The 27096-nt window shown below is 45.4% G+C and overlaps 1 long non-coding RNA gene across 1 annotated transcript in view; it reads left to right on the top strand.

Moving 5' to 3' along the window:
* The window catches only part of LOC141990248 (uncharacterized), a 93534-nt gene that overhangs the window by 46766 nt on the left and 19672 nt on the right, over positions 1 to 27096 (top strand). The gene's annotated exons all lie outside the window — the stretch shown is intronic.

Below are 27096 nucleotides of genomic sequence, written 5' to 3'. Positions count from 1 at the left end.
CTAGTGAAAAAGTTTTTCCTAACATCCAACCTAAATCTCCCCCACTGCAAGTGGAGACCATTACTCCTTGTCCTGTCATCTGCCACCACTGAGAACAGTCTAGATCCATCCTCTTTGGAACCCCCTTTCAGGTAGTTGAAAGCAGCTATCAAATCCCCCCTCATTCTTCTCTTCCGCAGACTAAACAATCCCACTTCCCTCAGCCTCTCCTCATAAGTCATGTGTTCCAGTCCCCTAATCATTTTTGTTGCCCTCCGCTGGACATTTTCCAATTTTTCCACATCCTTCTTGTAGTGTGGGGCCCAAAACTGGACACAGTACTCCAGATGAGGCCTCACCAATGTCGAATAGAGGGGAACGATCACGTCCCTCGATCTGCTGGCAATGCCCCTACTAATACATCCCAAAATGCCATTGGCCTTCTTGGCAACAAGGGCACACTGTTGACTCATATCCAGCTTCTCGTCCACTGTAACCCCTAGGTCGTTTTCTGCATAACTGCTGCCGAGCCATTCGGTCCCTAGTCTGTAGCGGAGCATTGGATTCTTCCGTCCTAAGTGCAGGACTCTGCACTTGTCCTTGTTGAACCTCATCAGATTTCTTTGGGCCCAATCCTCCAATTTGTCTAGTGTCTCTGTATCCTATCCCTACCCTCCAGCGTATCTACCACTCTTCCCAGTTTAGTGTCATCTGCAAACTTGCTGAGGGTGCAATCCACACCATCCTCCAGATCATTTATGAAGATATTGAACAAAACCGGCCTGAGGATCGACCCTTGGGTCACTCCACTTGATACCGGCTGCCAACTAGACATGGAGCCATAGATCACTACCCATTGAGCCCGACAATCTAGCCAACTTTCTACCCACCTTACAGTGCATTCATCCAGCCCATACTGTGCATATGCCCAACTCTCTTTCGGTATGTGTGTAACTGGCAGGATACCTGGGCCACTGAGCTGGGAATATCTCAAGACCTCTGATGCTCACAAACCGCCCACTACTGTATATTCCCCAGTCTGCCCCCTGCACAGCATTTGGTAATATGTACAGTGAATCCCCCCATCACTGCTGCTGGAATCTCTGTGTGTGAAGACCAAGTTCTCTGGGCAGGGACTCTGCAGTATTTTGTGCATTGTGCAGAGTGGTTATGGAGTTCCTGCTCCTCCAGTTACCAGAGAGGACCATGATATGTTACAGGGGGGAGCTTAATACTTGTAGAAACTTTTTGGTTAAAGAATTCTCTAGCAGCTGCTTAATGCAAAGCTCTTTGTGTTTATAGCCCCATACTACATGGTGTCAGAAGTGAGTGACTGCCTCTCTCTAAAGGAGTAAAGGAAATGACCCCCCCCAACAGCCAGCATGGTGAGTGAGTGGCCAAATGGTAAATCAAGAAGGAGACCTGTGAAAGCAGCAGCAGGAAGGTAGGAACCAGAGCCATCTCAGTGTGGCAGCAGCACGAATCGCTCTAGTTTGAGTTTTTGGCACCTCACATGGCTGGCCTCACTGGATCTGAAGATTTGAGCAATTCCAGATGGCTTCTGGTTTAACAGAGAAAACACAAAAGTACCACATTCAATGTACAGTCAATCTGTGGAACTCATTGTCAGAAGATGTTGGGAAGGCCAAAACTATAACCTGGATTCAAAAAAGAACTAGATAAGTTCCTGGAGGACAGGTCCATCAATGGCTATTATCCAAGATGGTCAGAGACACAACCCCATGCTCCGGGTGTCCCTAAACCTCTGACTGTCAGATGCTGAGACTGGACGCCAGGGGATGGATCACTTGATGACAGCCCTATTCTGTTCATTTCCTTTGAATCATCTGGCAATGGCTACTGTCAGAAGACAGGATCCTGAGCTAGATGGACCATTGGTCTGATCCAGTGTGGCTGTTCTTATGTTTTACCAGTTAAATGCCCTAATATTTGCCATGGGCGATGCTGATGGAGACATCCTGTGTGCAGTACCCCTCACTGATGAGGAAAAGAAAAAATACACCAAAGCAAATGAGGCTTTTGATGCCCTTGTCATAGGCAGACAGAATATTATATACAGAAGAACTAAATTTAACACAAGGTGCCAGGAGCCAGGGGAAACAGCTGAGCCTGTTATTATTGCAGTTCATAGTCTTGCTGAGCATTGCAAATGTGGAATGATAAAAGAACTAATAAGAGATGGGCACTTGTTGGTATAACTGACACCAGTTTATCCACACAACTTCAGTTAGATACAGCTCTCACAGTAACAAAAGCGAGAATGCAAGAGACCGCACTGGAATAGCAATGTGACTTACATGCTAGCAGTATAGGAGAGACTGCATCAGGCTACACCAATGCAGTAAAAAGGAAAGACACATGCAAAGGAGGAGTTGGACCAAATTCACAAGAGCAGTGGAGAGCTAGACGGGAGGGAGACCAAAGAACCTTAATAGGAAGGAAGCTTAGAAAAGCTGTGGAAGATGGGGGAAGACACGAGGCCATAGCTGGCAGCAATGTCCAGCTAAAGAGGCAGAATGTCGGAGATATCACAAAATGCGACATTTAGCAGTAGGATGCAGGACACCAAGAGTAGTGGAAACACTCCAAGAGAGAGTGTTATCATCAGATGACAAGGAGTGTGTGACAGTGCCCCCCATAAGGCTTTATGGAAATATGCTTATGAATATATATGACATAACTGGAATATGTTCTATGCTACTGTCATAAAAATAAAGGGAAGGGTAACCACCTTTCTGTATTCAGTGCTATAAAATCCCTCCTGGCCAGAGGCAAAACCCTTTCACCTGTAAAGGGTTAAGAAGCTAAGATAACCTCGCTGGCACCTGACCAAAATGACCAATGAGGGGACAAGATACTTTCAAAGCTGGAGGGGGGGGGAGGGAACAAAGGGTCTGTCTGTCTGTGTGATGCTTTTGGCGGGAGCAGATCAGGAATGCAGTCTCAGAAACTCTGTTAAGTTAGTAAGTAATCTAGCTAGAAAATGCGTTAGATTTCCTTTTGTTTAATGGCTGGTAAAATATGCTGTGCTGAATGGAATGTAGATTCCTGTTTTTGTGTCTTTTTGTAACTTAAGGTTTTGCCTAGAGGGATTCTGTATGTTTTGAATCTGATTACCCTGTAAGGTATGTACCATCGTGATTTTACAGAGGTGATTCTTTTATCTTTTTTTTAATTAAAATACTTCTTTTAAGAACCTGATTGCTTGTTCATTGTTCTTAAGATCCAAGGGTTTCGGTCTGTGTTCACCTTTACAAATTGGTGAGCATTTTTATCAAGCCTTCCCCAGGAAAGGGGGTGTAGGGCTTGGGGGGGATATTTTGGGGGAAGACGTCTCCAAGTGGGCTCTTTCCCTGTTCTTTGTTTAACACGCTTGGTGGTGGCAGCATACGGTTCAAGGACAAGGCAAAGTTTGTACCTTGGGGAAGTTTTTAACCTAATCTGGTAAGAATAAGCTTAGGGGGTCTTTCATGCAGGTCCCCACGTCTGTACCCTAGAGTTCAGAGTGGGGAAGGAACCCTGACAGCTACATATGCTATGTAACATATCTATGTAAAGGTTATGACCTACTGAATCTATTAATCCTATTTGTATGCAGGTATCATTTTTGTATTCAAAGTTATGAATATTGGCCGTGTACTGGCTTGATTTCTAAATAACCTTAGTAGAGCATTTAGTCAGTTCCTGGAGAAAGGAATTCTCAAAGTTAAGTGACCAATCAAGAAGCACTTAAGGAACAATGTATCTTGGAAGGCTTCAATCCACATAAGAAGTCTTCCTGGAGACATTCAAGATGCCAGGTGGGCAATGGCTTCTGCCTGTAAAACCTGAGAGTCATGCATGGACATGTGACTTGCCCAGGTGACTCCAGAACTCCATCTTGGAGCTGGACTTTGCATAGTAGAGAGGAGGGGTCTCCACCCACAAGAGAAAGTCTATTTAAGCCCATGGGAGGCCCCTCCATTTTGTTTTCAGCTGGCTAAGGAGATAGCCTCTTCACCCCCAAGGATAGCTGAAAGAAACTGGAACAAAGGACAGTAACTACAGGGGGTGTGAGTGATTGCTGGACCCAGACTACAAGGAGATTAGTCTGTAAATGGAAGCTTACTGGAGCTGGTGAGGTTTTGTCTGCATTCAGTTTGATTAGACATAGACTTGTGTGTTTTATTTTATTTTGCTTGGTAATTCATTTTGTTCTGTCTGTTACCACTTGGAACCACTTGAAACCTACTTTCTGTATTTAATAAAATCACTTTTTTACTTATGAATTAACCCAGAGTATGTATTAATACTGGGGGGGAGGGCAAACAGCTGTGCATATCTCTCTATCAGTGTTACAGAGGGCAAACAATTCATGAGTTTACCCTGTATAAGCTTTATACAGGGTAAAACAGATTTGTTTAGGGTTTGGACCCCATTGGGAGCTGGGCATCCGAGTGTCAAGGGCAGGAACACTTCTGTAAGCTGCTTTCAGTTAAGCTTACAGCTGTTAGGGGATGTGGTTCAGACCTGGGTCTGGGTTTGCAGCAGCCTAGCGGGTCTGGCTCAAACCAGGCAGGGCACTGAAGTCCTAAGCTGAAAGGGCAGGAAAACAGGAGCAGAAGTAGTCTTGGCACATCAGGTGGCAGCTCCCAAGGGGGGTTCTGTGATCCAGCCCGTCACAGAGTGATTCTGGGATGCATGAACTGGGAAATCTCAAGCAGGAGTCTTATTTTATCTCTGTATTTGGCACTGGTGTGACCGCTGCTGGAATACCATGTCCAGTGTCCACAATTCCAGAAGCAGGTTGATAAATTGGAAAGGGCTCAGAGAAGAGCCATGAAAAAGGTTAAAGTATTAGAAAACCTGCTTTACAGTGAGTGAGTAAAGGAGTTCTATCTATTTAGCTTAACAAAGAGAAAGGTTAAGGGGTGAGTTGATGACAGTGTATAAGTATCTATGGGGAAATAAATATTTATTTTGGGGCTATTCTATCTAGCAGACAAAGATATAACATGATGCAATGGCTGGAAGTTGAAGCTAGACGAATTCACACTGGAAATAAGGTGTACATTTTTAATGGTACAAGTAATTAATTACTGGAAGAACCTACGAAGGGTCATGGTGGATTCTCCATTATTGGCAATTTTGAAATCAAGATTGGATGTTTTTCTAACACATCTGTTCAAGGAATAATTTTGGAGTGGTTCTATTGGTCTGTGCTATGCAGGATGTCAAACTAGATGGTGACAGCGGTCCCTTCTCTCCTTGGAATCTATGAAAAACTATATTATCCAACCTGCCTTATTAGCACAAAAGGATAAATCCCTTCAGATCTGGTCGCTGGTCCTTTCTACTGTACTTCTCCCGTCAAATGTTCATCTCCTCTGAATATTAAGGCAGAGAGAGGTGCACCAGGTTGGACAGAGATGCTGTACATCATGCTTCTGTTTTATGTAGCTGACATCTCTCTACTTCCACTAGCAAAATCCATCCTATTCTACTTCACTTGTTCAATACTGAGTGTCGTCCACAGACTTCAGTACTATATTAAACCTGTCTTTAATCAAGAGTTTGCTACATAAGACTATGTATTTAAGATAAGTTGTTAAAATTTCATTCCAAGTTTTTGGTGCTCTCTGCTTCTAAATCAGTAAAGCCGCGTTAGGAATCTCTGACTAGCTAACGGTATGTACTGGCAGGTGACCTAGATCTCCAGTTGTACTCCCTTCTGCCTGAGCTTGTAAATTGCTTACCTACCAGCCCAGCAGAGTGGAGCGTTGGCCAAAAATGAGACAGAAAATTCTCAAAATCAAATCAGTGAAACATTATTCCTGAAAAAAAAAACCACCCTGTAATCTGTGAAATTGCTGAGTGGGTCCCATCTTCCAGTTACGCCATTTCTGGGAGGCAAAAGGTACATTTTCATTTTCCCCCTTTGCTAAAGCAGTGTTTACAAAACAATTGTTCTGTTCTATTTGATGCTGTGCAGGGTTTTTGACCTCACTCATTCAAGCACCCTCCAGGAGTGCACTAAGACACGATTGTGAAAGCAGCTAAGAAAACGAGGAAAGTAGAACTAATTGGCTGATATGGCAGCAGCCCTGTAAAGTTACAGCTGAGATTTTCTTCTTATATTAAATCTTTTCTAAAGTCTTGCTTGAAACTCTCATGTGATCACTAAAACATACGGTCAGAGGGTACAGCCCTCACCGCCGGAGTGGCGTCTCCTTCTGGTCATGCTGGGGATTAGCTAGAGGCCGACACCCTCATCCATGGTCTGTGTCTGCTCCCACCTACGGCTCCTCTCTCAGCTCCCAGAACTACAGCACCCTCTTTGCGACCCAGCCCTCTGACTGGGTTGTCATCTGAGCGTCCCCTTTCCAGATGGGTGGGGGTGTCTCTGTCCAACAGTCCAGCCACTTCCACAATGGAGAGAGGGTGGGGGTCCTTGGGACAGCCAGGGACCCTGTAAATAGCAGCCTCCTGCTGCTCCTCTGTAACCTCTGTCAATGCTGCTCTATTTCCCTGGGACACTTCCCCATGCCCCCAGCACCTTCTTCCCCCTCAGCTCAGGGCCTCAGCTGCTCAGTCCCGCAGCCAGTCACTGCTCTGCCCAAGGGGCTTACAGATCTCTCAGCGCTCCAGGGATGCAGTCCTTACTCCTGGGCTCCCAGAAGCAACTGACCTGCTCTGCCCTGCCGCTCTCTTTTATCTGAGCCTGCCAGGCCCGGATTGGTTGCTCCTTGCAGCTCCTCCCTGATTGGCTGTGCTTCATGCAGCCTCTCTGGGCCGTTCGGAGGACTCACCTCTATTGCTGCTTCCGGGGCAGGACGTGATTAACCCCTTCTGTGCCTGTGTGGCGGAGACTCCCCAGCGCACATACCACCACTGGGTCCAGTTCCACAGGTCTCATCAGCAGAGCTCTCCCCCTGTGCTTTATGCCCAGCTGGAGGACAAAGGAAGATTTCAGTAACACTCTTACCTGTGGCTGCAAAACCATGTGACTGGGGAAGGATGGGAGCCTATGGCTCAGCTAACAAAGGTTGCAAGTGGTGAGTACTCTGACCCCAGCTCAGTGTTGCTGGTTGCCAAAGCCGTGCTAAGACGGTCTTTCCGGTACGGCACAGGGCTAGGGTTAGAGGCACCAAACTAAGAAAACAAAAGCACTGCATAAAAAGCACTCATTTTCAAATAACCATTGACAAGGCAGCTGATTATTTCAGCCTCCAGCCATTGCAGATAAACTCCTGCATCATTTCTCCAGGTGAGTTGCTTCTGACAGTAGCCGAGCTCTGTTTCCATTATCCTTGGCATGCTGGAAATGAAGCTCGTTTCAGTCTAGTTATCAAGGCCTGTCTTGAGGTGCTCTGATGCTAATGTGAAGCTGGTGCAATTGGTGAGCTTATCCCAATAATGTACATTTGTGATGCGCTTCAGTGTCTGCAGCGGTCTGGACTGCTCGGAGCAGAGGCGGCAGTGCCGCTCCAGGCCAGTGCGGGCGGCAGGAAGCGGCGCGGGCCAAAGGACGTGCTGGCCGCCCTTCCCGCAGCCCCCATTGGCCTGGAGCGGCGAACCGTGGCAAGTGGGAGCCGACAAACCGGCCCAGCCCGCCAGGGGCTTTCCCTGAACAAGGGCAGCCCTAGTTTGAGAACCACTGACCTAGACCATCCCTGACAGGTGTTTGTCCAACTTGCTCTTAAAAATCCCCAATGATGGAGATTCCACCACCTCCCTAGGCCATTTATCCCAGTGCTTAACCACCCTGACAGTTAGGAAGATTTTCCTAATGTGCAACCTGAACCACCCTTGCTGCAATTTAAGCCCATTGCTTCTTGTCCAAGCCTCAGAGGTTAAGGAGAACAATTTTTCTCCCTCTTTCTTGTAACAGCCTTTCATGTATTTGAAAAGTGTTATTGTGTCCCCTCTCAGTCTTCTCTTCTCCAGACTAAACAAATCTAATTGTTTCAATCTTCTCTCATATGCCATGTTTTCTAGACCTTTAAGCATTTTTGTCGCTCTTCTCTGGACTCTCTCCAATTTGTCCACATCCTTCCTGAAATGTGGTGCCCAGAACTGGACACAATACTCCAGCTGGGGCCTAATCAGTGCTCAGTACAGCATAATTACTTCTCATGTCTTGCTTACAGCACTCCTATTAATACATCCCAAAATGATGTTCGCTTTTTTTTTGCACTGCTGACTCTCATTTAGTTTGTGATCCACTATGACCCCCAGATCCCTTTCCACAGTACTCCTTCCTAGGCAGTCATTTTCCCATTTTGTATGTGTGCAACTGATTGTTCCTTCCCAACTGGAGTACTTTGAATTTGTCCTTATTGAATTTCATTCTATTTACTTCAGACCATTTCTCCAGTTTGTCCAGATCATTTTGAATTTTAATCCTATCCTTCAAAGCACTTGCAACCCCTTCCAGCTTGGTATCATCAGCAAACTTTATAAGTGTACTCTGTATGCCATTATCTAAATCCTTGATGAAGATATTGAACAGACCCAGACCGAAAACTGAACCCTGCGGGACCCCACTCATTATGCCCTTCCAGCATGACTGTGAACCACTGATAATTTCTCTCTGGGAACGTTTTTCCAACCAGTTTTGCACCCACCTTACAGTAGCCCTATCTGTGTTGCATTTCCCCAGTTTGTTTTTGAGAAGGTCATGCGAGACAGTATCAAAAGCTTTACTCAAGTCAAGATATACCATGCGTACCGCTTCCCCCCTATCCACAAGGCTTGTTACCCTGTCAAAGAAAGCTATCAGGTTGGCTTGACACAATTTGTTTTTGACAAATCCATGCTGTTACTTATCACCTTATTATCTTCTAGATGTTTGCAAATTGATTGCTTAATTATTTTCTCCATTATCTTTCCAGGTACAGAAGTTAAGCTGACTGGTCTGTAATTCCCTGGATTGTCCTTATTCCCTTTTTATAGATGAGCACTATATATTTGCCCTTTTCCAGTCTTCTGGAATCTCTCCCATCTTCCATGACTTCTCAGAGAAGTTTTACTGATGGGACAGAGACATAGCCAGGCTAAGTGACATGCCAAAGGTCACACAGGGAGTCGGAAGTGGAGCTCGGAATTGCACTCCGGTCTCCCAAGTGCCAAGCTAGTGGAACACCCAGCCTCGCTGCTCACTTTCAGACAACGCATAGCGATGGCAAAATTAACGTGTGCTGCACCATCTAATATGACTCTCACTTTTGAAACAACATTCGAGCATTTGCAAATGTTTGTCTTGTTTTCTATGGGCCACGATGCACAGATTCTGCATTCACACTGGTATATCTGAGATCAGAATCTAGCCCTAAACTGGCCATCCTGAATTGTGTACATTATTTTTGTCTAAGTTTTTCTGTACAGTACATGGGTATAAACAGCAAAACTAGGGTCTTACCTGATCACAGGCATCATCTCTACTGCTAGGTAAGAGTGCTTCGTTTCCTTTAGCCCCAGCTTCATTGCAGAGCCTGGCCAAGCCCCAGTGTTGTGCCAACACCGATCGCTAGTAGCAGAAGCTGAAGAACAGTGCATGTGGTGGAGAGGAGAAGGAAGGAGTGGAAGCAATGCGTTCTCTACGCAGTGAATCAGCAGAACTGTAGGATGGCAAAGCAGTTCCCAATGCTGAAGCTGATACCTACATACTGTGAGCACAGGTGCGCCTTACATCGCTAAAATGATAAACTGTCCTTTGTTAAATTTGCTGGCCCAGATTAATCCATAGTACGACTGAATACCTGTCTATAATGCACCAACACATCATGGGTGAATCTGACCTTTTGTTTTGGGGAGTGTTGAGCTTTCTTACTCAAAAGTCACATTTAAACCAATTGACTGTTGATTTTAAAAAGACAAAGAAATACTTTAATATGCCTAATGCTAAAATAATACGAGTATATGTTAGCACTAATTTGTCAACTGTAGCAGGTTCATGATTGTCCATCCATACTGCCCACTCTGGCAGGACGGTGTAGTGGTTACAGGATTTTAATTATCTCTAAATAGGGTGTTTTCCTGCTTTAAAGTTTTAAGAGAGGAACAAGTCTAAAGTGGGTTTATGGATTTATTAAAAGAAATATGATGCTAATATGATGCTAAATACATCACTAACTAATTAGCTTCTAATTTCCATAAAATAGTCAAATATAACACAATGCAATAAGCAAATTAAGGTGCAATTGAAATTCAATCAGTAGATCAATGGTTCGATTTACCCGGCTAACCAATGAGTAGTTACATCAATTAACAAGGTTAACCCTAGAATTACCACAATGAGTTAAGGAAGAGCACTTTTCTTTTCATCTGATCAGTGGGCTAAGAGTCTGCCAAAACACAAGTCACTCTCACCTTTATTTTAACTAAGTATAACTCTTAAAATCATTTCTTTATAGCTTCCCACCTGGTGTTCCACCTAACGTTGCTCTCAACATGCCATCTATGTTGGGCTCTGTCAAGGTTCCTCCCCCACTCTGAACTCTAGGGTACAGATGTGGGGACCTGCATGAAAACCTCCTAAGCTTACTTTTACCAGCTTAGGTTAAAACTTCCCCAAGGTACAAATTAATTTTATCCTTTGTCCTTGGAATATCCACTGCCACCACCAAACTCTAACTGGGTTTACTGGGAAACGTAGTTTGGACACATCTTTCCCCCCAAAATCCTCCCAACCCTTGCACCCCACTTCCTGGGAAAGGTTTGGTAAAAATCCTCACCAATTTGCATAGGTGACCACAGACCCAAACCCTTGGATCTGAGAACAATGAAAAAGCATTCGGTTTTCTTACAAGAAGACTTTTAATAGAAATAGAAGTAAATAGAAGTAAAGGAATCACCTCTGTAAAATCAGGATGGTAGATACCTTACAGGGTAATTAGATTCAAAACATAGAGAATCCCTCTAGGCAAAATCTTAAGTTACAAAAAAGACACGCAGACAGGAATAGTCATTCTATTCAGCAAAGTTCTTTTCTCAGCCATTTAAAGAAATCATAATCTAACACGTACCTAGCTAGATTACTTACTAAAAGTTCTAAGACTCCATTCCTGTTCTGTCCCTGGCAAAAGCAGCGTACCGACAGACACAGACCCTTTGTTTCTCTCCCTCCTCCCAGCTTTTGAAAGTATCTTGTCTCCTCATTGGTCATTTTGGTCAGGTGCCAGCGAGGTTACCTTTAGCTTCTTAACCCTTTACAGGTGAGAGAATTTTTCCTCTGGCCAGGAGGGATTTTAAAGGGGTTTACCCTTCCCTTTATATTTATGACAGGCTCTATTTATTGAGCTTATGCCCCTCTACAAAATAATACCGTGTCTGTGGCAGTGTCTACACTACAGAGTTTTGTAGACAGAAGTTACGTGTCTTTAATTAACCTGCTGTTGCGTGTCCACACTATGCTTCTTGTGTCTGCAGGGTGACTCCACATGAGCGGCTCTGCCATCCACACACCGAGCAGGAGTATCCCATTCGTGCAGCTGGCCACAGGGCGCTTTGGGGAGGGTTTGCAATGCCTCCTGGGACAGGTACAGTGTCACATGATGCAGGTTTCTGAATCCCATTGTTCCATGGATATGCTACTAGATTGCCAGCTGCTTTTCAATGGAAGTGCATATGGAGAGGAGGAGGGGGAGTGTGGGGGGGAGTGTGTGAGAGTGTGTGTGTGTTGGGGGAGTGTATATGTGAGAGACACAGAGGGTGTGTTGGAGGAGTGTGTTGTCATACTGTCTCTTTAAGTTCAGACAGCAGCCTGAGCAACCAATCCTGGGGGAGGGGGACACCCCGCAACATCAGCCCCCGCCCTGCACAGCACAGCAGTCCCTCCCCTCCCCCCCGCCCCCCAGCAGCAGCCCGCTCTGCCTGCCTCCCTACGGCTCTGATTCCCTCCGAGTCCTCCCACAGCCGCCTCCACAGCTCGGTGAGCTCCTTCAGAGCAGCAGAGCCGTCACGGCGGGCACCGTGGGACGCTGCGGGAGGTCAGCTACGGCAACATAACAAACGGCAGCGTCTGCACTGATGCTTTGTCCCTTTAACTCTGCCACAGAAAGCTCCCTGCCTCTCGCCGAGGGGGGTTTATTTTGCCGGCAAGTCAGCCGAGTTTTGCCACCAACACTAGCTTTGCGGCGTGTACACCCCCGCTGCTCTGTCGGCAGAACACACCTGGGTAGTGCGCACAAGGCCTGTGTCTTTCTGTTATTTTTACACAGATACAGGAATGATTCTTAGTCCAGGCATTGAGCAGCTTTGCAACAACCTGCTTTTAACCCAAAGTGATTTCTTACTAATTAGAGAACAAGCAAGATTGGTCAGTGTCTACCTGGGGAAACAGCTAACGAGATACCCTCTCTAATGGAACGCTGGCGAACTCAGATGTCTTTGAATTCTACACAGCAGCGTTCTCACATCTTATTTTTCTTCCTAGAACCACTAAGGGATTGTCTACACAGCGTGGCAAAGTGGGCCGGGGAGGGAGGTGATTTGTAAAGTGTTCTAATGAGTTGCACTCTAATTGCCCCATGTAGACCGAGGTGACTACCTAGTTTGTGTTGACATAGCGTTTAGCTTAACAAAGAAAAGGTCAAGGGGTGGCCTGATCACAATTTATCATTACCTACGTAGGGAACAAATATTTAAAATGGGCTCTTCAATCTAGCCGAGAAATGTCTAACATGATCCAATGGCTGGAAGTTGAAGCTAGACAAATTCAGACTAGAAATAAAGTGTAAGTTTTAATGGTGCAAGTAATTAATCATAGCAACAGGTGTGACAAATAGCTAGTAAATAATGTTATAAAAGACAACAGGCAAGAGAGGTCATGCATGGTGAATTCAGAGAGGTGATAGCTTGAGCTCTGATTAAAAAAATACAAGGAAACATTTGTTATGGAAACAATAACTTTCATGGAAATTTTTTCAATTTTATCAATATTTCTTCCCTTTTTTGGATGGTAAATCCAAAAACTAAACAATTTATGGGTTCAGGGTTGCGTTCTCCCAACTGCTTTTTACATGCTACTTCCTAGTTAAGTGGAAATTAAAATGAACAGTCCCAAGACTGAAAGGCCTGCAAGCTTCATGTAAACTCTATAAAAACACCATAGAGGCTCAAACAAAACATATACCCAAATAAAAAACAAAAACAACAACACAAAGTAAGAGGACCAACAAAAAAAAATGCCACCATGGCTAAACAACAGAGGGAAAGAAGTGGTTAGAGGCAAAAAAGGCATCCTTTAAAAGTTGGAAGTCAAATTCTACCGAGGAAAATAGAAAGGAGCATAAACTCTGGCAAGTCAGGTGTGAAAGTGTAATGAGGCAGGCCAAGAAAGCATTGGAAGTGCAAGTATTAAAGACACAAAAATTAACAGCAATTTTTTTTTCAAGTACATCAGAAGCAGGAAGTCCACCAAACAATCAGTGGCTCCGTAGGACAATCAAGTAATAAAGGAGCACTCAAGAAAGACAAGGCCACGGTGCAGAAGCTCAATGAATTCTTTGCATCTGCCTTCATGGCAGAGGATGTGAGGGAGATTCCCAAACCTGAGCCATTCTTTTTAGGGGACAAACCTGAGGAAGTGTTCTAGACGGAGGTTTGAGAACAAACCAATAAATTAAACAATAATAAGTCACCAGGACCAGATGGTATTCACCCACTAATTGTGGTATGTAAGCTGTTGTAACCTACGTGCCAGATGACTGGAGGATAGCTAATGTGACACCTATTCTTTTAAAAATGCTCCAAAAACAATCCTGGCAATTACAGGAGGGTAAGCCTAACTTTGGTACCAGGCACATTTGTTGAAACAATAGTAAAGAACAGAATGATCAGACGCACAGATGAACTCAATATTGTAGGAAAGAATCAGCATAGCTTCTGTAAAGGGAAATCATGCCTCACCAATCTATGAGAGTTCTCTCGGGCCAGCTGTATGCTCTGGCGATCAAGACCTTCCTCTGTCTCCTCCGCAGGAGGTTGACAGGGTTGGTGCTGCGGGAGCCGGAGCTGCGTCTGGTCCTGTTGGCGTATGCTGATGATGTGCTCCTTGTGATCCAGGACCCCGGCGACTTGGCGCGGGTGGAGGCTTGCCAGACCATCTATTCGGCAGCCTCCTCCGCCTGGGTCAACTGGGTCAAGAGCTCTGGCTTGGCGGTAGGAGGTAGGAGACTTGGCAGCAGGCGAGCTCCCTCGCACCCGCGCTTCGGACCATCCGGTGGAGTGCGGGTCCGCTGCTCTACCTTGGCGTTTACCTTTCTGACACACATCCCTCTCCACTGGAGAACTGGGAAAATTTAGAGGGCGGGGTGATAGAGCGGCTCCGGAAATGGACGGGACTACTCCGATGTCTCTCCCTCCGAGGGAGAGCGCTGGTGCTTAACCAACTAGTCCTGTCAATGCTCTGGTACCAGCTCAACACCCTGGTCCCGGCCCCGGGTTTCCTGACCAACCTCCGGACATCGATTCTGGGGTTCTTTTGGTCAGGAACGCGCTGGGCCCCTGTAGGGGTCCTTCAACTACCCCTGAAGGAAGGAGGACAGGGCCTGAAGTGTCTGCACACACAGGTCCATGTCTTCCCCCTCCAGGCCCTACAGAGGCTCCTCTATGGTGCAGGCAGTTTGGCGTGGAGCACACTGGCGCACGCCATCCTGCGCCGCATCCGAGGGCTCCGATACGACCGGCAGCTCTTTTATCTCCGTCCAGGAGGTCTTCCGCGAGACCTCTCGGGGCTGCCGGTCTTCTACCAGGACCTCCTCCGGACTTGGAAACTGTTTTTAATGACCAGGTCCGTGGCGGCCACTGAGGGGGCAGATCTCCTCACGGAGCTCCTGCTACACAACCCCCAGCTCCGTGTGCAGGTGGCAGAGTCCCGCTTGGTGCGCCAGAGCTTGATCCTGGCAGAAGTCACGAGAGTCGGAGACCTCCTGGACTATGGCCGGGGAGACTGGCTGGATCCCCTGATGCTCGACCGGTGCATGGGGTTCTCCAGACCTCGTACCCCCCGGCGCTCACCCTCCAAAGGTGGCAGAAGGTCTCGCTTTGCCGCTCGCTGCTCGAGCTTACCTCGACCGGGTCCTGCTCGAGGGCACGCCCCGCCCACCCTCTACCCCAGGCCCTCCGGACCTTTTAATTGGACCCCTGCCCCGCAGACCCAATCGACCCCCCACCCCTTCACTGCGAGCCGGCTGCAAGAACTGCAGCCGGTACGCTTCCAAACCGCACCAAGGAAACATCTAAACACACTCGTGCTCCACACCCTTCACGCCCTCATCCTAGTGTCCTGCCCCGACACAAAGTGGCGAGACCTTCTGCCACCTTTGGAGGGAGAGCAGCCCCGGTGGGCCAGCCTATAGTCCACCTTGGTTCCGAGGCCCCTCGGGGACATCAGTTGGCGGCTCCTTCACGGAGCTGTGAGCATGGGCACGTACTTGGCGCGGTTCACCCCCATCCCAGATACTTGTCCCTTTTGTGGTGTGAGGGAAACCCTGGCGCACATATATTTGGAGTGTGCCAGGCTGCAGCCCCTGTTCCGGCTCCTCACAAATCTCCTATTACGTTTTTGGTTGCATTTTTCCCCTCACCTTTTTATTTGTGCACTCCCCATCCGTGGCCTCACAAAGTCACAGGATCTCCTAGTTAACCTCCTCCTGGCCCTGGCTAAAAGGGCCATCTATAAAACCAGAGAGAGGAGGTTGGCCGATGGAGTTTCCTGTGACTGTGGGGCCATTTTCAGATCCTCGGTCCGTTCACTTATCCGGGTGGAATTCCTCTGGGCGGCGTCCACTGACTCCCTTGATGCTTTTGAGGAGCAGTGGGCGCTGTCCAAGGTTCTCTGCTCGGTGTCCTCGTCCAGGTCCCTTTGTCTGACCATTTGACTGGGGGAGAGAATAAGGGACCCCAGCCCCAGCCATTGCTGCTGCGGAAACCACCACCCTAGAGGGGTCCTTTCACACGTGGGTGCATGTGCTTCCCCCCCCCCGACTGTCCACCCCACAGCCTGCCCCTCTTGTTGGGTGCTTTCAGAGGAGGGAATTGTTGGTGACACTCGGGCATGGCGCCAGGTAACCCAAGGGGGTGGAAGACCACGAGAGTCGATGAAGCCCCCTTGCTCAGGGCCACCAGGTAACTCGGAAGGGTGGAAGACCACGAGAGTCGAGGAAGCCCCCCCCTCTGGGCCCAGGCAAGCTTGAACACTTCCCTCCCCTGAAGCTAATGAGGAAACAATTGTGATTGGTTGGTGTGTTACACATTGCATATGCTGCTATTTTTGCTTTGTAAGTGTGTTATGCAAATAAAAAAAACATCTTTTGCTTCAAAAAAAAAATTACTTTCCTGTAGCCATCCTGCCCGACCCTGTCACACACCTTAGAGACTTACAAATTTATTTGAGCATAAGCTTTCGTGAGCTATAGCCCACTTCATCGGATGCATAGAATGGAACATATAGTAAGAAGATATTTATACATACAGAGAACATGGAACAGCTTCCATATGAGGAGAGATTAATAAGACTGGGACTTTTCAGTATGGAAAAGAGACAGCTAAAGGGGGATATGATAGAAATATATAAATATATATATAGAAATATATAAAATCATCAATGGCATGGAAAAAGTGAATAGGCAAATGTTATTTACCCGTTCGCATAAGACAAGACCCAGGGGTCTCCCAATGAAATTAATAGGCAGCATGTTTAAAACAAACATAACAAATTTCTTTACACAACACCCATCAACTTGTGGAACTCATTGCCAGGGGATGGTGTGAAGGCCAAAAGTATAAGTGGTTTGAAAAAAAGAATTAGATAAGTTCAGCAAGGTTAGGTCCATCATGGCTATTAGCCAAGATGGTCAGGGATGTTCCCAGCCTCTGATTGCCAGAACCTGGGCATGGACAAGAGGGGATGGATTACTTGATGATTGTCTGTTCTGTTTATTCCCTCTGAAACATTTGGCGTTGGTCACTTTCGGAAGACAGGATACTGTGCAAGATGGACCACTGGTCTGACCCAGTGTGGCTGTTCTTATGTTCCCCCTTTTCCAGTCATAAAAAAATGGAGCAAAAAGAGTGGCACCCCAAATACTCAGGGGAACAAAGAGGTTTTGAAAACTGACCCCCACCTCCCAAAAAATAAGTTCCATTTTTGTATCACTGAAAAATTCTGTGAAGTATTTAAAAGAAATGAATACCTTCCACTGTGTTCAGATGTTCTTTACATACAGGACGCAGCATATTAGCGCTCAGTGATATGTGTTCACAGCAGGCACAAGGCAAGTGAAGTGGGTTACAAGGTAGGGTGCCTCCAGCCGGCTGGGCAGCAGCACTATGACACCTGTTGCCATGTGGTCAGCTCTGAGTGCCTGAAAAGGGGGATAGTTTAAGTAAAAATGTAGGCGGGAAACTTTCTAAGACATAAGGAGAAACTTGACTAAATAGAGCTGTACAACACTGCAGGATAATGAAGTCTTTTCCTTGACTACTGAGGTATTGAATGGCATTATGGAGGAGAAGTCTATTATAAGCAATATGCAAATCTTACCTAATGTATCGTATGACAAAAAGGGTGCCTTTGAGGGATTGCATTAAATTAATGACATTAGCAACTGTAGGCATAAAATAACATTTGTACTTTGAAAAATGGCAGCACTTTCTGGATGAGACACATACTTTCAAGGCTTGTACATCATTCAATTCTTTACGTGTCAGGTGGCTGCAAAGTTCTTAGCAGGGTAATCCAATAACCCTCATGGTAAGAGAGGTTTCAGAGTAGCAGCCGTGTTAGTCTCTATTCGCAAAAAGAAAAGGAGGACTTGTGGCACCTTAGAGACTAACCAATTTATTTGAGCATAAGCTGTCGTGAGCTACAGCTCACTTCATCGGATGCATACTGTGGAAACTGCAGAAGACATTGTAGCTCACAAAAGCTTATGCTCAAATAAATTGGTTAGTCTCTAACGTGCCACAAGTGCTCCTTTTCTTCATGGTAAGAGAGGAAATGTCGGCCGTAGTCTGTCTGAATTATCATAATTAGGGCATTAATTAATTGTAAGTGTTTCTGTTGATTCTCATTCCCTGGTACTGCACTGTCAAACATTCTTACCCAGCCTTGCTGAGACTTGCCCTGAGTGGAGCTGGAGTTTGGCCTGCTGTTTATTCTCCATAAGGAGTCCAGTCCGAGGCAGGTGTAATACACTGATAATCTGCATGTCTGCTGCTCTTATTTTACTGTGTTTCAGAGCTTAGCTACTATGGTGATGTGCAGGAGTCAGACCGGAGGAAAACGAGGGATGCTTTCCCATGTGCTACCCAGTCTCTACCCACTTGTGATGCCAAAATACGATGCCAATCATGGCAGATGTTACTGTTCCTCATGATAGGATTATCCCTCTCCTTTCATGTGTGCTCTGATCAGCAATGAAATCATAGACTCAAAGGACAAGAAGGGACCTCCAGAGGCCATCCAGTCCAGTGGCTCTCAACCTTTCCAGACTACTGTACTCCTTTCCGGATTGTGGTGGGGCGCGCTTGCTCCACACTGGATGGGGAAGGGTTCAGCCTACATTGCGAGCTGAGGAAACCACGCCCCCACAACTCTACTGGGCATGCTCCAAATGCACTAGTGTAACAGGGACCAGCTCGGCTGGGGTTGACTGCCGGAGAGGAAGGATGCCTGTCTCAGCCGAGGACCAGCCAAAGCCCGAGGCCATGGGAGCCGGCGATGCTGCAACCCAGGCGGGCACCAGGATACCCACGGAGTCCAGAGTTGCCAGGGACAGGGCAGACTGGGGAGCCTGGAGACGGTGGAGACACCCGGAACGCAGCAGCAGGAACCATGGTAGGAAGCAGCACAGGGGAATTAGACAGTGGCCCAGTGCGTGAACTGGACCTTTGAGTCGGTGTATTTCGTTCGGACCCCGCTGACTCAGTGGCATGTGCTCTTGCAACTACCAGGGCCCTGGACTAGGGCCCAGTGGAGAGGGAAGACCCAAGCCCCCCTCCCTGGGTCGTCACCACCCCATTTTATGTGCGTGGCAGCCCCCCTCCCTGACTGATGCCTCTTGGCCATTAGAGCCTGCTGCACAGCTAACACGGGCAAATCTATTGACATTGGCCACTGGTCCTTGCCAGCTGGCTGCCTCAGTCACTAGGCTGTACTGCCCTGCTAATAAGGGTGAATACACTGACTTTGACCATTAGGCCTTCGTGTCCTGCTAATAAGGGCGAGTATATTGACGTTGGCAACAGACAGGTGAACATGGGCTGCTTACGCCCCACCCCTACACCCTTAAGGGGACAGGGCACACGTGCCCCACACTGGACAGGGTCCCCCCAACGCTGTCACAAGGAGTCTGATTGGTCTTCTGTACCTCCAAGTTTCACCTGACTTAAAAACTACTTGCTTACAAAATCATACATAAAAATACAAAAGTGTCACAGCCACACTATGATTGAAAAAGCACTACTTCCTCATTTTTACCATATAGTTATAAAAAAATCAATAGGAATATAAATATTGTACTTACATTTCAGTGTAAGAGTATATAGTCCTTATCTGTATGAAACTGTAGTTTGTGCTGACTTTGCTAGTGCTTTTGATGTAGCCTGTTGTAAAACTAGGCAAATATCTTTATGAGTTGAGGTACCCCCTGGAAGACCTCTGCATACCCCCAGGGGTACATATACCCCTGCTTGAAAACCACTGATTTAGATAATGGCATAGAGAGAACACTTATAAAGTTTGTGCACAATACCAAGCTGAGAGGGGTTGCAAGTGCTTTGAAGGGTAGGATTAAAATTCAAAATGTTCTGGACAAACTGGCAAAATGGTCTGAAGAAAACAGGATAAAATTCAATAAGGACAAGTGCAAAGTACTCCAGTTAGGAAGGAACAATCAGTTACACACATACAAAATGGGAAATGACCGCGGAAAGGGATCTGGGGGTCCTAGTGGATCACAAGCTAAATGAGAGTCAACAATGTAACGCTGCTGAAAAAAAAGCAAACACCATTCGGGGATGTATTGGCAGGAGTGTTGTAAGCAAGACGTGAGAAGTGATTCTTCCGCTGTGCTCCACGCTGATTAAGCCTCAAGTGAAGTATTGTGCCCAGCTCTGGGCACCACATTTCGGAAAAGATGTGGAATAATTGGAGAAAGTCCAGAGAAGAGCAACAAAAATGATTCAAGATCTCAAAAAATATGATCTGTGAGGGAAGATTGAAGCAATTGGGTTTGTTTAGCCTGGAGAAGAGGGGACTGAGGGGGGACATGAGAACAGTTTTCAAATACATAAAAGGTTGTTACAAGGAGGAGGGAAAAAAATTGTTCTTTTTAACCTCTGAGGATAGGACAAGAAGGAATGAGCTTAAATTGCAGCAAGGGAGGTTTAAGTTGAACATTAGGAAAAAGTTCCTGACTGTCAGGGTGGTTAAGCACTGGGAAAATTGTCCAGGGAGGTTGTGGAATCTCCCTCATGGGAGATTTTTAAGAGCAGGTTAGACAAACACTTGTCAGGGATGGTCTAGATAATATTAGTCCTGCCATGAGTGCAGGTAACTGCACTAGATCAGTGGTTTTATGTCTGATTATGTCTGATTTTGTAAGCAAGTAGTTTTTAAGTGAGGTAAAACTTGGCGGTACAGAAGACAAATCAGACTCCTGAAAGGGGTACAGTAGTCTGGAAAGGTTGCGTGCCACTGCCCTACACAAACTGTTTTCCTTTTCATGAGCATGCTACCCAGGAATTTAGTGGATCATTATGTAACAAACCTCTTTTATATCAATTATATTGTGTTTCCTTACAAAATAAGTGATTTCAGTTACTATTAATAATGTCTTTAAGTAATTTCTTATTTATACCATCTCAACTTTTTATCCTGGTTTGCAATTAAAAAGTGCTTGAAGCACTTAGCCATAATAATCCTTAATACATTTAAGACTTAACTGCATTATCAACAGCTCAATGCTGTAACAAATGTAAAAGACTCTTTCTGGGTATCCTGTTACATAAATCCAAAGCAAGCAAATACACAAATTTCCTTTAGATAGGGGACATTTACCAAAAATGTGTACATAAGAAGCAGCTTTATAAAATGGAGACATTTGCCTTCTGTCCACATGGGTTTCACAGGGATGTGTTTTGGGTCAAATGTCATTTAACATCTTTACGAATTACCTGAATGTCGGAATAGAGAGCTTACAGATCAAATTTGCAGATGACACAAAGCTGGGGGGTTGCAAACACTTTGGAATACAGAACTAAAAGTCAAAGGGATCTTGATAAACTGGAGAACTGGGCTATAGACAACAAAATGAAATTCAACAAAGACAAATGTGAGGTGCTACACTTAGGGAAGAAAAATCAAATGCACAAATACAGAATGGGGGATAGCTGGTGTGGCTGCAGCACTGCCGAGAAGGATCGGGGAGTTGAGGTGGATCATGACCTCCGCATGAGTCAGCAATGTGATGCTGTTGCAAAAAAAGGAAATGCAATTTTAAGTTGCATTAACAGAGGCAGAGCATGGAAGTCACAGAAGGTGATTGTACCGCTCTACTCGGCGCTGGTTAAGCCTCAGCTGGGCCGTGTCCAATTTTGGTCACCAATGTTTTGAAAGGATGTAGAGAACCTGGAACAGATCCGACAAAGATAATCAAAGGGATGGAATATGAGCAAAGGCTGAAGGAACTGGGGATATTTAGTTTGGAAAAGAGGAGCTTAAGTGGGGGTAAGATAGAGGTTGTCTTATACTTGTAAGTTTGCCATAAAAAAGCTGGAGAAAAGTTGTTCTTTCTTGCCACAGTGGCAGAACAAGAGGCAGTGGGTTCAAACTAGAGCAGAGCAGATTTAGATTAAATCTCAGGAAAAACTTCCTAACTATAAGAACAGTGGGACACTGGAACAGACAGCCTAAATGAGTCATGGGATCTCCTTCATTGGAGGTTTTCCAGAGGAGGCTGGGTAGCCATATGTCTTGGATGGTTTAGACACAACACATCCTGCATTTTGGCAGGGTTTAGACTGGATGACCCTTGTGGTCCTTTTTAACTCTATGGTTCTGAGATTCTGTGATTCTAAATCAGGTGAGCAAGGTGAAAGCTGCTTTTTAGTTACTAAAATGTAACTCATTTACTTGTTTTTGTTTCAAAATTACAACTCCCCTTGAATTAAATCTCTGCAGCCTCCCACTGTGGTCGACCATGCCATCAGCATAGGCTTTGGGCCAGTGCTACACTGTTTTTTTTTCTATGAGTAGCTTCATGGTGGGCCCTTAGAGGCTGGCTCTTGGAGCTGTACCCCACATTGAATTTCATCTGCCATTTTGTTGCCCAGTCACCTACTTTATTATCACTACAAAAGGTTTTTTTCTCCTGCTGATAATAGCTCACCTTAATTGAGCACTCTCCTTATAGTGTGTATGGCAACACCCATTGTTTCATGTTCTCTGTGTGTATATATATATATATATCTTCCTACTGTATTTTTCACTCCATGCATCTGATGAAGTGGGTTTTAGCCCACGAAAGCTTATGCTTAAATAAATGTGTTCGTCTCTAAGGTGCCACAAGGACTCCTCATTCTTTTTGCTTATACAGACTAACGCGGCTGCCACTCTGAAACCTGTCACCTAGTTTTATGAGGCAGTAAGAGAAATAGGAGGGAGCCCCGGACTTTGTATCTAGTTCAGGGAACTAGTGCAAAGGAAGGGGCTCTGCACAGCCCTCCACAGTACAGGAGTGCTGTTGATGTGTGGAATGGCCCATTCACCTCCGTGGGGTGTGCTCAGATGAATTAGAGTGCTCCAAAGAGATGAATAGTCTAACACAATAGCTCTGCGTGGTGCGAAATGACCCATTCATCTCAATGGGAGTTCTCTTCTACCTCAGTTTCAGTTGTGCAATACTGTCAGGGTTCCCTCCCCACTCTGAACTCTAGGGTGCAGATGTGGGGACCCGCATGAAAGGCCCCCTAAGCTTATTCTTACCAATTTAGGGTAAAACTTCCCCAAGGCACAAAATCTTTGCCCTTGGATTAGGTAAAACACTGCCACCACCAAGTGATTTAACAAACAATTAGGGAAAGGACCACTTGGAGTTCCTATTTCCCCAAAATATCCCCCCCAAACCCTTACACCCCCTTTCCCGGGGAGGCTTGAGAATAAACAAGATGAGCACAAACCAGCCTTGGATTTTTAAGACCCCCAAAACCCAATCAGATTCTTAAACAGAACTTTGTTAGAAGAACAAAAAAAGATAAGAGAACAACTCTGTAAGATCAGAATGGAAGATAATCTTACAGGCAGTCAGATTCAAAACATGGAGAATCCCTCTAGGCAAAAGCTTAAGTTACAAAAAGACACAAAAACAGGAATACACATTTCCTACAGCACAGCAAATTTCACAAGCCTAAAACAAAGAAAACCTAACGCATTTTCTAGCTAGATTACTTACTAACTTAACAGAGTTTCTGAGACCGCATTCCTGATCTGTTCCCGCCAAAAGCATCACACAGACAGACAGACCCTTTGCCCCCCCCCCCAGCTTTGAAAGTATCTTGTCCCCTCATTGGTCATTTTGGTCAGGTGCCAGCGAGGTTACCTTTAGCTTCTTAACCTTTTACAGGTGAAAGGGTTTTGCCTTTGGCCAGGAGGGATTTTATAGCACTGTATACAGAAAGGTGGTTACCCTTCCCTTTATATTTATGACAAATAGCATTGTTCAAGGTAATCTCACTATGCATGTCAGTTTTAGAGCAACTAGAATATTAAAATTTTCTTCTTATTGTGGAGGACAGTATCTGAGGAATGCCTGAACCAAATTATTCCAAACTTGCACCATTGCCCCTGTTGTGGCATACGGATATCCTAGATAATCTCATGATGCATGTGGATTTTAGAGTACTTTGAAAATTAAAAGAAGCTCATAATGCAGAGGGAGGACAAATATTGGGAACCTCTTGATCAAATGACCTACATTTGCACCATAAGTTCTACCCCAGCCCCTGAATAGCTTTTTAATTATTGCTCCCCCAAAAGGGAAGTGGGTGAAAATTATCCACGATTGATCCCGAGAGAATAATATCAGCATCAGAACCATAGTTTGAGCCCCAAGTATGTGTAGAAAAAAGTTATAAGAAGTGAAATTTGGATGTTACATATTTTTTTTCAGTGGGACTGTATCTCACTTATATGACCTCAAAAATCTTGACAAATAAATCAACCCTGTGGCTATTTTCAATACAGGGTTTTTTTGAGGGCCTCTTTCCCCTAATCAGCTTTCTCTTACCCTAACCTATGCTGTTGGGCTCCCAGCATCTGTTCTATATGTACATGCAACGGTAGACAGGGATAAATTTTCATACCCAGATCCAGTCTTTCAGGCCCACAAAGTCAGTAGTTACCCTGGTTTTGGGGAATTAGGAATGTAAAGGATCATTTCATTTTTAAAGGTGATCTGTACACGGGCAATAACTGAGACTGGGCCTTTCTTTGATTTTCTTTGGATGTGTAAAGAAGGCATGAAGATTTGGGGGGCCTAGATGTTTTGTTTTGTTTCTTGTTTATATGTTTGTTTTGGGGAGGGAAGATACATTTATGTTGCCTCCTTTTATATTAAAAGTCCAGGTCCTGCCTAGCCTGGGGGATTCATGCTTTGGCTTTGTCTAGACTAGAGTTGATGCTCCTGTTACAATTTGAGCTAACTGATCATAAATGCTAATTGTGTTGATAACTGAGGCTCTCCATAAATGTTTGTTCTGTTTTGTGGTTTGCCCCAGGCTGAATCCCCATGTCCTGATACTCTGCAAATGTTTGAGTCTAGATTAGCATTTACAGTCACTTGCCAAGCAATTGGCAATCAATTACAGCAGGAGGACACCTGCTAGTCCAGATAAAACCTAGGATAACAGGGGAACTAGTTTCAGAGTAGCAGCCATGTTAGTCTGTATCCGTAAAAAGAAAAGGAGGACTTGTGGCACCTTAGAGACTAACCAATTTATTTGAGCATAAGCTTTCGTGAGCTATAGCTCACTTCATCGGATGCATACAGTGGAAAATATAGTGGGGAGATTTTATGTACACAGAGAACATGAAACAATGGGTGTTACCATACAGACTGTAACAAGAGTGATCAGGTAAGGAGAGCTATTACCCGCAGGAGAGCAGGGTGGGGGGGGAACCTTTTTGCAGTGATAATCAAGGTGGGCCATTTTCAGCACTTTACAAGAACAGTAGGAGGGGAAATAAACAAGAGGAAATAGTTTTACTTTGTGTAATGACACATCCACTCCCAGTCTTTATTCAAGCCGAATGTAATGGTGTCGAGTTTGCAAATTAATTCCAATTCAGCAGTCTCTCATTGGAGTCTGTTTTCGAAGTTTTTATGTTGAAGAATTGCCACTTTTAGGTCTGTAATCAAGTGACCAGAGAGATTGAAGTGTTCTCCGACTGGTTTTTGAATGTTATAATTTTTGACGTCTGATTTGTGTCCATTTATTCTTTTACATAGAGACTGTTCAGTTTGGCCAATGTACATGGCAGAGGGGCATTGCTGGCACATGATGGCATGTATCACATTGGTAGATGTGCAGGTGAACGAGCCTCTGATGTCACTAGGCCCTATGATGGTGTCCCCTGAATAGATATGTGGGCACAGTTGGCAACGGGCTTTGTTGCAAGGATAGGTTCCTGGGTTAGTGGTTCTGTTGTGTGGTGTGTGGTTGCTCGTGAATATTCGCTTCAGGTTGGGGGGCTATATGTAATCAAGGACCGGCCCATCTCCCAAGATCTGTGAGAGTGATGGGTCATCCTTCAGGATAGGTTGTAGATCCTTGGTGATGCGTTGGAGAGGTTTTAGTTGGGGGCTGAAGGTGACGGCTAGTGGCGTTCTGTTATTTTCTTTGTTAGGCCTGTCCTGGAGTAGGTGACTTCTGGGTACGCTTCTGGCTCTGTCAATCTGTTTCTTCACTTCAGCAGGTGGGTTATTGTAGTTGTAAGAACACTTGATAGAGATCTTGTAGGTGTTTGTCTCTGTCTGAGGGGTTGGAACAAATGTGGTTGTATCGCAGAGCTTGGCTGTAGACAATGGGTCGTGTGGTGTGGTCTGGATGAAAGCTGGAGGTAGGCATAGAGGTCAGTAGGTTTCTGGTATAGGGTGGTGTTTATGTGACCATCGCTTATTAGCACCGTAGTGTCCAGGAAGTGGCTCTCTTGTATGGACAGGTCCAGGCTGAGGTTGATGGTGGGATGGAAATTGTTGAAATCATGGTGGAATTCCTCAAGGGCTTCTTTTCCATGGGTCCAGATGATGAAGATGTCATCAATATAGCACAAGTAGAGTAGGGGCATTAGGGGATGAGAGCTGAGGAAGCGTTGTTCTAAATCAGCCATAAAAATGTTGGCATACTGTGGGGCCATGCGGGTACCCATAGCAGTGCCGCTGATCTGAAGGTATACATTGTCCCCAAATGTAAAATAGTTATGGGTAAGGACAAAGTCACAAAGTTCAGCCACGAGGTTAGCCGTGACATTTTCGGGGATAGTGTTCTTGATGGCTTGTAGTCCATCTTTGTGTGGAATGTTGGTGTAGAGGGCTTCTACATCCATAGTGGCCAGGATGGTGTTATCAGGAAGATCACCGATGGCTTGTAGTTTCCTCAGGAAGTCAGTCTTGTCTCGAAGATAGCTGGGAGTGCTGGTAGCGTAGGTAGCCCACCTTGATTATCACTACAAAAGGTCCCCCGCCCCCCGCTCTCCTGCTGGTGATAGCTCACCTTTCCTGATCACTCTTGTTATGGTCTGTATGGTAACACCCATTGTTTCATGTTCTCTGTGTATATAAAATCTCCCCACTGAATTTTCCACTGAATGCATCCGATGAAGTGAGCTGTAGCTCACAAAAGCTTATGCTCAAATAAATTTGTTAGTCTCTAAGGTGCCACAAGTCCTCCTTTTCTTTTAAGGGAACTAGTGAAATGACATCAAAAGAGTCAAGAGACAGAAAATTGAGGAATGGAAAGGGGAAGGGGTTTTAAATCACTTTGATAAACTCTGTTTTGTCTGATTTTGTTAACACCTATTTAACATCAGTGCCAAATGAGTATTTTGGATAA

Source organism: Natator depressus, chromosome 6 (genome assembly GCF_965152275.1).
Source record: "Natator depressus isolate rNatDep1 chromosome 6, rNatDep2.hap1, whole genome shotgun sequence".
Lineage (NCBI taxonomy): Eukaryota > Metazoa > Chordata > Testudines > Cheloniidae > Natator > Natator depressus.
Note: the sequence above shows the minus strand (reverse complement) of the source record. Positions and strands in the feature narration are given on the sequence as shown.